Source organism: Microtus pennsylvanicus, chromosome X (assembly GCF_037038515.1).
Source record: "Microtus pennsylvanicus isolate mMicPen1 chromosome X, mMicPen1.hap1, whole genome shotgun sequence".
In the NCBI taxonomy this organism is placed as follows: domain Eukaryota; kingdom Metazoa; phylum Chordata; class Mammalia; order Rodentia; family Cricetidae; genus Microtus; species Microtus pennsylvanicus.
Genome location: NC_134601.1, coordinates 27496380 through 27507131, shown reverse-complemented (window position 1 = coordinate 27507131; position 10752 = coordinate 27496380). Strand labels below are relative to the sequence as shown.

The 10752-nt window shown below is 44.6% G+C and overlaps 1 pseudogene; it reads left to right on the top strand.

Moving 5' to 3' along the window:
• The first annotated feature begins 8893 nt into the window (after positions 1–8893).
• LOC142841345 (serine/threonine-protein phosphatase 2A catalytic subunit beta isoform pseudogene) lies at positions 8894–9842 on the top strand (annotated as a pseudogene).
• Positions 9843–10752: the final 910 nt, after the last annotated feature.

The following is a 10752-nucleotide window of genomic DNA, read 5'->3' as shown; positions in this document are numbered from 1 at the left end:
ATATTTATATTTATACTGCATTTAATGATCTAAAGATGAGTTGCTTTGCCTGCCTTAGGTGCTTGATTGGTCTAGTAAGCTGAATGGCCAATAGCTAGGCAGTAGAGGAATAGCTGGGGTTGGCAGGCAGAGAGAATAAGTAGGAGGAAGGAAGAAAGAAGGAGAGGAGGGAGAAATAAGAGACATCATGGGTCAGCCAGCCAGTCAGCTGCCAGCCAACCAGACATGGAGTAGGACATACAGAGTGAAAGAAAGGAAAAAAGCACTGAGGCAAAACATAGATGACGTGAAAGAGGTTAAAGTAAGCTAAAAGAGATAGTGGCACAGGCATAAGACCGAGCATTCATAACTAATAATAAGTCTTCGTGTCATGATTTGGAAGTTGGCAGTCCAAGAAAGCCTGCTCCACTGCACCATCGTAAGTTTTGATTTATATGCAGGTGGGTCTTTTCACAGCTCTCTCCATGTTTCCTTCTTGTCTTTCTGCTTCCTTGCATTCTAGAAGGAGCCATAGAAAGAGTGTTATAAAAATTAACCCCTGCTGGAGACCAGGAATGTCGGCCTGTCTTTAAAAGCATTGCTCAGACAGAAGATATAGGGTGCTCCATGTCCACGTTCTTGAGAGAGGGCCTTCACACATTGGTTTTCACTACCAAATAGTAGGGCACATAGCCTCACTTTTTCAACAGTTCTGTGAGACTGTTCACAAAGGGGGGCGGGGCAATTAGAAACTGCCTCTAGGCAAATTCTAGGCAGGTGTTAAAAATGAGAATTCTGCAAAATGTGTTGCCTGTCTCATGGATTTCCAACATTTCTGTGATGCTTGTGCTTTAAGCAATAAACAGGCACTTTTTGAAATTCAGTTAATAGAGGTACAGAGTTTTCCAGTTACAAGTCTGCAAATTATGACAGACGCAGCGCTACACACTGACAACTTGTCCAAGTATGCTGGTACTTTATTGTGCTTGCTGTAATTGCCTGCTAGTTAACACTTTTCAGTTTTGTGTGAATTTACATAGTTATGTGACAGAGCATGGATTTCAAGAAAATATGAACTGAGGGGATAGTTTTTAATTGCATCGACTTTGTTCTTACATGGAAGAACTCAGTGGTCAGACACAAGTTTCTGTAACCCAGTTCTCAGCCATATCATATAGGAACCAGAATCCCATTGCACATTTGTTAGTCTCCTTGTAAGAAATAGAAATGATCCTACAGGAGATGGAGTGATCACATCATCGAGCTTACTTCAGGGTCTCTGAGCTGCTTGATGTCCCCTTCTAAATGGTGACCATGGAATTCATGGCATGACCTAATCAGTTCCCCTCACCTTTCCATCAGTTCCCACAGTTTCATTGCTTCGTGGGCTCTTCTCTCTCTCTCTCTCTCTCTCTCTCTCTCTCTCTCTCTCTCTCTCTCTCTCTCTCTCACACACACACACACACACACACACACACACACACACACACTTATGCCCCGCTCAGTACTACACAATTGCTGTCTTTGCAAATATGGAGTCCATTTGTCCTATTTGATATCATAGAAGGCTTTAATGGATCATTCCCACAATGATCACAGAATTTACCTCCGTACCCTGACGCTTGTGATGGTAAGCCCTGCTCTGTACAAAGCCAATGGGCTGCATGTGCACTTTGTCCACTTGGCAACCATGTCCAAGAGCACAAACTTCAAACATAAACCATGGAATGTTTGATACTGTCAACTCTTAAACAAGAAAACTGCCATATCAGTCCTCAGTAGTCCAACTTCCACCCAAAATGCAACCAACCATGCAAGCTTAGGAGGGTGCACTGGCAGCCAAGTGGGTCTTCGATTTAGATTTAGAAAGGCTTTTGATCTCACAGTGATTCCCTGAAGCCCCTCACCATCACAACAAAGCATATTCATAATTCTCCAGCAGTACTGTCTAGAAGACTGGAGACCCTGGAATGTCCAGTCAGTTGCCTCCAGGTCCTGCCTGTTTCCCTGGAAGTCCCCAGTTCCTCCCTCTAATGAGGCTGGACTCCCTGTCCTCTTCCTCCTTTCCACCCCCATAACTCCTGTTTGATTTTGAGGACAAACTGACTATTCCAATAAGGCCTTCCTCTTCTTTAGTAAGGGGTTCTGCAGGGATTTACAAAGGTCACCAGAAGATCCACAAGGACCTGGATCCAATTCATTGGCTGCTGTGACCTTTCCTACTCCCCGATTCCTTAAGGAAAGGGGAGGAACAGATGGTTAGTGAACATCTGCATTTTGTGTCCTTACACAGCTTGGATACCAGACTAGAGGCAGTGAGGGAATGAAGCAAGGATAGCTATGGACATAGAAAAGCTCTGATTGGCTGGACTGGGATCCACTGATGGAGAATACTCAGAACTCTGGAATTTCAGTGTGTGTATTATATATAATTTAACAGGCAGTCAGAGATAAATAAGGATGGAGAGTTATTGTATACAATTGAACAAGGAGTCAGGACTAGCTAAATTCTCTAGGAACATTCTACAGGTTAGCAGTCCAGGCTATAAGTATCAGGGGAAGAAAGCTACAGTGGACATTTTCTGCACACACTATCAACAGCCACACTCAGACCAAATGAAGGCTTTGCCACCCCTCTGAGCCTCACCTGGAATAGTGTTCCCCACTCCCATGGGTCTAAAGCACTGGAGACCTTGACAAGAATGTGCTCCTGTCAAACAATACTCATGACTCTTCACAGCCACCCTGCAGTAGCTCTGACATCCGGGGGCCTAGGAAGAACTCCTGTCTTTATACTCCAGTGTCCTTCCCCAAAGACCCACAGTAACCTAACCCCTTTCTGGAGTGAGAGGCTGATGGAGGAGGGTCATCTTTCTATCTGTTGTTTCATTGGTTAATTAATAAATAAAACTGCTTGGCCTTTAATAGAACAGAAAATTAGGTAGGCGGAGTAAACAGAACAGAATGCTGGGAGAAAGAAGCCGAGTTAGTCAGTCGCCATGATTCTCCCAGCCGACACAGACGCAGGTTAAGACCTTTCCTGGTAAGACACACCTTGTGGTGCTACACAGATTATTAAATATGGGTTAAGGCAAGATGTGAGAATTAGCCAATAAGAGGCTGGAACTAATGGGCCAGGAAGTGTTTAAAAGAATACAGTTTCTGTGTAATTATTTCGGGTAAAGCTAGCCATGCAGAGCTGGGTGGTCGGGCACCAGGAACGCAGCCTGCAGCTTCCTTCTACAAGAGGCCATGAAGGACCCCCCCATGGCCTGTGAATAGCTGATGCAATTACAAAATATGGTGTTATGATTGTTCTGGCTCTTTAAGAAACAATCCACGCCCACTCCCTCCCCCATATGCCGAGGCAGGCTGATCTTCAGCTTCTGGCCTGAGCCCTCTCTCTTTTCTTCCTCTCTCGGAGATGCAACTTCTGCCTCCCTCCCCACTTCTCCCCTTCCCCCACTTCTGTCTCTCTCTACTCTCTTTTCTGGCTCTGGCTCGCTCTCTCTCACTCTCTCTCTTCCCCCTCCCCCTTTCTGCCCTTCTCCCTTCCCTTCCATAACCCCTAAATAAATGTCCAACTCCACTCTATATGGTGTGCCTATCGATATCTCTCTTGCCCACCCCCCACCACCACTTGGAGACCTGCCACGTGGTCTCGTGGTCTCGTGTGTGGTCCCTGCCTGGCAGGGGACCAGCCACCTTTGGAGACCTGCCAGCGTGGCCTCATGCACAGCCCCTGCCTAGGACCGGCTGCTCCTGCTGCCCACTGCCAGGGACTTGCACCATCCCAGGACACACTGTCTGCCTCCAGGAACCAGCCAGCCATCCACAAGGTTTGCTTGGGACCAGCCACCTCATGGGCAGTCCCTCCCTGGGACTAGCTGCTTTCCACAGCAAGCTGCCAGGGACCCGCAGCAAATCCATTTCATATGGCAGAGTGCAAAAGAGGCACAATTAGTCAATGGGTGAGAACGCTACCCCAAATCCACTACCCATACTCACTAAGACTCAGTGATGCTACTGAAGTTAAAAAAAATGTTCCTGTTAAACATGGAGCTGTTGGGAAGGGGCAAACACAGGCAAAGTGTATAATGGACCCCCCCCCCAAAAAAAGTGAGGTGGAGAGAAAATGTCCAGGGCTTCTTAGCATCTTAACCTATGTCAAAAAAATGTGATCATGTGGTAAGAACATGTGATTCCTGTGGTTTGGAAGGGGAGTGGCATTTTTTTTAAATCTACATTTGTAATGAGATCTAAACCTGATGGTTTTTTATGTCAAATTGGGTGGCGATACAGTAATAAGATATTTGACCAAACACTTAAAATATTTCTCCAAGGGTATTTTCAAATGAGATTAGCATTTAAGTCACTAGGCCTTAGTTAAGTATATCAGCCTTGATGATATAGGTGAGCCAATCCACCAATGAAAGGCTGTCAGGGAGGGAAAGATTGGCTGACCTCTGTTAAGAAAAGGATTCTGCCATCAGATTGCCTTCAGACTGCAGCTGCTGTTCTGAGTTGGATCTTTGCCCAGTCAGCCTTCCCTAGAGATTTTGATGAGGTTCTATTGTCTAAGCAGATTCCTTAAAATAGACAGTTGTATGAATGCACACACATGTGTTTCTTATTTATTTTCTGCTCTGGAAAATCCCGACCAAAACACCATGTGATGATGCTTAAATTCCTAATTTTTCGGTGACAATTGGCAAAGCAAGAAACTTAAGAGCATATACCATGTTGATTATGTGGACTCATCTGTAATAATGTTAATTTTAATATTATTCTTGAAAGAAACACGAGTAAAAATCCAAATCTTCAGCAACAGTTGTCAAAGCAAAACAAACGAAATAAAAACAAACAAACAACATAGGGCTGGGAAGATAATTCAATGGGTAAAAACATTGCTTTGCAGGCATGAGGATCTGAGATCAAAGCTCCAGCACACACATAGCTACTGGGTGTAGCTATGCTTGTTTATAACCCCAGTACTGGCTGAAGAATTGGAGGCAAGAGGACTGCTATGGGTTTCTGCTCACCAGTCAATCAGAAAAGCAGCTCCAATTCAGTGACAAGATCCCTTCTCAAGAGAATGAAGTGGAGGGCAATACCCCTGATACCTTCCTCTGAACTGCACAAGCACACACGGGCGATTACACACACGTACATACTACACAGACACACAGAAAGACAGACACACACACACTATTGGCTAGTTTTGTGTCAACTTGACACAAGCTATATTCATCAAGGAGGAAACCTCAGTTGAGGAAATGCCTCCATGAGATCCCAGTGTAAGACATTTTCTTAGTTAGCGATTGATGATGGAGGGTCCAGCCCACTGTGTGTTGTGCCATCGCTGGGCTGGTGGTCCCAGCTTCTATAAGAAAGCAGGCCCCGATGTAACCAAGAACAGTCACCTTCCTGAGGGTGATGGCAAGAGCAAGGCGGAAGCTGCAGGCCCTAGTGGGGAGCCACAGAACTGGTAAAGTCCAAAACAGGCACTGGTGCCTCCTCTCAAGCTGCTGAACAGAAGCTGGACCTCAGAGCTGGCTGGGAACTGAACACACAGAAGAGCTTATGCCTGCATCGGGGAACAGGAGGAATGAGAGGGTGGGGCGTGGAGCCAGTGGAGAAGAGGCAGTCCAAAGCGCAAGACTGGCCTGGGGAATAGAGTCCTCCAGGATCTGGAGCCCAGAAGAACCGCACTGCTGGGCCTAGTATGAATGAAGAAGCCCCTTTCTCCTGGGGTCACTGGCCTAGGGGACTCAACCCTGGGCAGGAGCCCCAGAAGAATGAATTCTTCCAGATCTAGACTATACCGTCCAGGGCAGAAGAGTGGGAGTCTTCCCTACAGACTCCTACGGGCAGAACCACCAGGAGCAGAGGAGCAGCCTACCCCATACCCCCAATTGCCTCTGACTCTAAACCTTCTAGGGTTCCAGCCTCTCTGTCTTCTCAGCCCACAAAGACAAAAAAGTTGTCCCCAGCTTCCATGTAGGGGACTTCCTATACTACAAGCGGGGTGAAGGAAGCAGACTGCTTGCCTGACACAGGATGGAGCCAATGCACGGTGGTGGACAGGCTCTCAGGAGTGTGGGGGTGTAGGCTAGTCCACCCCCAGTTTGTCCACCAAGCTCCCCCCTCTCCCCAAAGCCCTCCATGCAGCACCTATAGGTATCATTATTACCTAAGCCTAGGCCAAAGCTAGCCCAAGGTTGGAGGGAGAGATTCCAGGTCAGAATGTGAGGTGTTGGTCTGTGATTCGAGGTGTCGCATGTGGAATCCTGAACTCTGCATGTAGTTGCAGTGGAGAAATCAAGGCTCTGATCATTTTGTTTTTAGTATGAAAATGTGATTTCCTTTCTGTTTGTCACTCATCATAGAAACATTGTGGAGGGAGGAGAGGGGTTAGTCTACTGCTAATGAGGGAGACACCAAAGATCTATATCATTAAAATGATGACATGCCCCTCAAAAAAAAAAGCCCAGCAAGTCATGAGAAGCAAGTAAATAAGCAGCACCCCTTCATGGCCTCTGCATCAGCTCCTGCCTCCAGGTTCCCACATTGTTTGAATTCCTGTCCTGACTTCCTTCAATGATGAACAGTCTTGTGGAAGTGTAACCCAAATAAACCCAATCTCACCAAATTCGCTTGTCAGTTATGGTGTTTCACTGTAGCAATAGAAACCCTACCACATGTACATGCATGCGCACGCACACACTACACATACATACATACTACACAGAGAGAGACAGAAACAGAAAGAGAGAATTAAGAAATAAAATGGTAAGTTTTAAGAGGATGGGCTACATGAGTCAATGGTTTACCCAACTCTAATGACCTGAGTTTGATTCCTGAGGCCCACACAGTGGAAGAAAAGATTTCCTCCAAGTTGTCCTCTGACCTCTATACACCTACTATGGTGTGCCCACTCCAACTTTACACTTACTTTATGTAATAAATATTTAAAATATAGAAAACATATTATGGTTTATTCTTACATGGAAATGATTTGTAGAGGAGAAAACAAATCCCCTAAACCTAAAATTCAAATTATATATAAATCTGAAAGTGCAATATTAAATCATTAAGTGGTGATTCAGAACATCTACAATATGAAATTATATATATATATATATGGTGGTGTTTTATATTCATAATGTAAGTTATAAAGCAAAATATGAACTTTCAAGTTATATCAGGAGGTAAAGGAAAGACAATGGGCAATTCAAGGGGTGGGTTCAAAGCATTTGCCAAGTTTATTATCCTAAGTACTGAGCACTTGCAACTTCATTTTACACCTTTCTGTAGCGTTTGTTTGTTTTATATGTTTCCAGTAAAAAGCTGAAGGCCTTTTTGATACTAAATGATTGATTACAAAGAGGGAGGTATCAACAGCCAGCAATCTCACCATAACAGAGGAAAGCAAGAACATTTTGCTGTTTCACTCTCCTGGGTTTTTGTTGTTGTTGTTTTTGCTTGAATATGTGCATATTATGTTTGTGCTGATATATTATGTGCATTCTTGTAGTAATATGGGTGGCAGGGCTGCGTCCCCAACACCCCAGCCACCTGCTCGGCTAGCTTTTGCCCCGAAATAACAACACACAAACTGTATTCATTTAAACACTGCTTGGCTCATTTCTACCTAGCCTCTTCTAGGCTAACTCTCGTACCTGGAGTAGCCCATTTCTTATCATCTGTATAGCACCGGTCTTACCGGGAAGATTCTAGCCTAAGTCCATCCTGGGTCGGAGCTTCATAGCGTGTGTCTGCCTGGGAGCAGGGAGCATGGCGTCTATCTGAGGTGTCTGCTCCGGAGAGGAGAGCTGTGGAGTCTGACCTCACTTCCTCTTCCTCCCGGCATTCTGTTCTGTTTACTCCACCTACCTATGTCCTAACCAATAAAATGGGCCAAGGCAGTTCCTTTATTAGCCAATGACCTTCCTCCATCACATTCTACATGGACATTTTGTAGAATGCTGATGTATATGCAGATTTATGCTCCCTTGTTCTCTTTGTAATTTAATGTTAAATCATTTGGCATGGGAAGGCATTGAGGTTTGGTTTTGTTGGACACTTTATAGCTGTACCTGCCCCATTTCTTGAACCAAGCATTCAAATGCACTGGCAGGCAAATGCCACATCTATTTCATATTAAATGAGGCTATGTAACTTTCTATGCTCTTCCTTTAATCTGTATGCTATCCGGTCTGTTCCAATGATTGCAGCAGCACAGACAGAAGAATTGCATTGCCTGGCAATGCAGGGCCCACCCAGATGACTCACCTTTGGAATTGCTTCAAGGTGCAATAATGATCACAGTGAATGATGAAAATGAATAATACTCGCTAGAAGGTGCCAGGCAAAGCTCTGAATGTTTTTAATATCATCATTCAATTTCCCCCAAAAGCTCAAAGGGAAGATATTGTTCCAATTCCTATTTAAAACAAGCATTGCAGAAATGGAGTTTTGGTGTTTTTTTTCTTCTTTATCATAAATACAATAAATACTTATTTTACAGTCTTACTGAGACTCTGAGGAGAAAAATGGATTAGTTAAGAGCATGAAACCTGAGAGCACGGAGAGGTCTGCAGGCTGCGGTGGCAGCGGGCAGGTGCCATCGGGCAGGAGCCTCCCCCGAGCCGCGCTGCGCTCCACGCTCTGAGCCCTGTGCCACTTCGCCTCACCCTGGGGCGCTTGGCCAGGACCAGATGGGGCTGGGCGGGGCGGCAGCTCCCAGAGGCCATGGCCCGCAGCTGCTCGCTGAGCTTAGGCGGGGCGTGGGCTGCGCGCTCCTCAGCTAGTTGGTCCCGCCAGGGGCCGACAGAGGCGGCGGCGGGGGAGGCGGCTGCTGGGACGCGCGGTTTGCTGCCTTGGATGACAAGGCCTTCACCAAGGAGCTGGACCAGTGAGTGGAGCAGCTGAATGAGAACCAAGTGCGGACACTCTGCGAGAAGGCTAAGGAAATTTTAACAAAAGAATCAAATGTACAAGAGGTCCGCTGTCCTGTTACTGTCTGTGGAGATGTACATGGCCAATTCCATGACCTTATGGAACTCTTCAGAATTGGTGGAACATCACCAGATACAAACTATCTATTCATGGGTGACTACGTAGACAGAGGTTATTATTCTGTGGAGACTGTGACTCTGCTTGTAGCATTAAAGGTGCGCTATCCAGAGCGCATTACAATATTGCGAGGAAATCATGAAAGCCGACAGATCACCCAAGTGTATGGCTTTTATCACGAATGTCTGCGAAAGTATGGGAATGCCAACGAGTGGAAATACTTTACAGATCTCTTTGACTATCTTCCACTTACAGCTTTAGTGGATGGACAGATATTCTGCCTCCATGGTGGCCTGTCTCCATCCATAGATACACTGGATCATATAAGAGCCCTAGATCGTTTACAAGAAAATTCCACATGAGGGCCCAATGTGTGATCTCTTATAGTCAGATCCAGATGACCATGGTGGATGGGGCATTTCACCACGTGGTGCTGGCTATACCTTTGGACAAGATATTTCTGAAACATTTAACCATGCCAACGGTCTCACACTGGTGTCTCGCGCTCACCAGCTTGTAATGGAAGGTTATAATTGGTGCCATAATCGGAATGTGGTTACCATTTTTAGTGCGCCCAATTACTGCTACCACTGTGGAAATCAGGCTGCTATCATGGAATTAGATGACACTTTAAAACATTCTTTTCTTCAATTTGCCCCAGCACCTCGTCGTGGAGAGCCTCATGTGACCCGGCATACCCCAGACTACTTCCTATAAATTCCCCCCCCCAGGACCTTTCTTTGTATGTGGAAGTATACCTGGCTTTTTAAAATATATATATATATATATATATATATATATATATATATATATATATTTAAAAACAACAGTTATCTATGTGTTTCTGTAACAAATTGTGGTATGTGTTGACATTAAACTACATCATGGCCCAAGTGTGCCATACATACTAATGATGAGCGTTTCGCACAATTTGAGATGAACTTACTACACTGTGTTCTCGATCAGTCTGCCTGCTGTGTCCTAGGAAGCATTCTCTTTGGCTGGTTAAACAAAAAGGGTCACTGACTGCTTCATCTCCTTTAAACTTGGAAATTTAGTTACATTGTTTAACTGGCATGGATTAATAGAGTCAGAGTTTTATTTTTAAGATTTCACAAGCTGACTTCCACTTAATTCATTACCCTTTTTTTATTGAAATGTCTACTAACTGAAGAGGAGATTCTTGGGAGTATGTTGTCATAACATTAAAGAGATTTCCTTTCATTTAAACTACATTACTGTTTGATGTTCATCTGCATTGTTTCTGTGTATTTGTCCTGACAGTGCTTGCATCCTATCTGGTGGACTGAACAAATAAACTTTCCAATTTAAACAACAATAAAAAAAGAGCATGAAACTCACCACTAGTCTGTGGCTCTCTGGATCAAATAAATCCATGAGTATCTCATCCATCTTAAAGCCCATGCCCTACTCTCTTTATGTTTAGTGTCTTCCAGTGTTCGTGGTGAGGCCATTCCCAGAAAAGGGACTTCTTCAAGGTCCTGTGGTTGTTCAGCATGGACATGGTTACAGTTTGGTTTTCATTTATGCCCCTCTTTTAAAGGTTTATTTGGAAACTAGAAGGGAAATAAAGGTCCTGGAAACTATCTAAAATAAAATTAAGTTTGTTTCTTCTTTCCCAAAATTCCTCATTTCATCTCACAACAAAGAAATGACTAATACTAATGTAGCTTA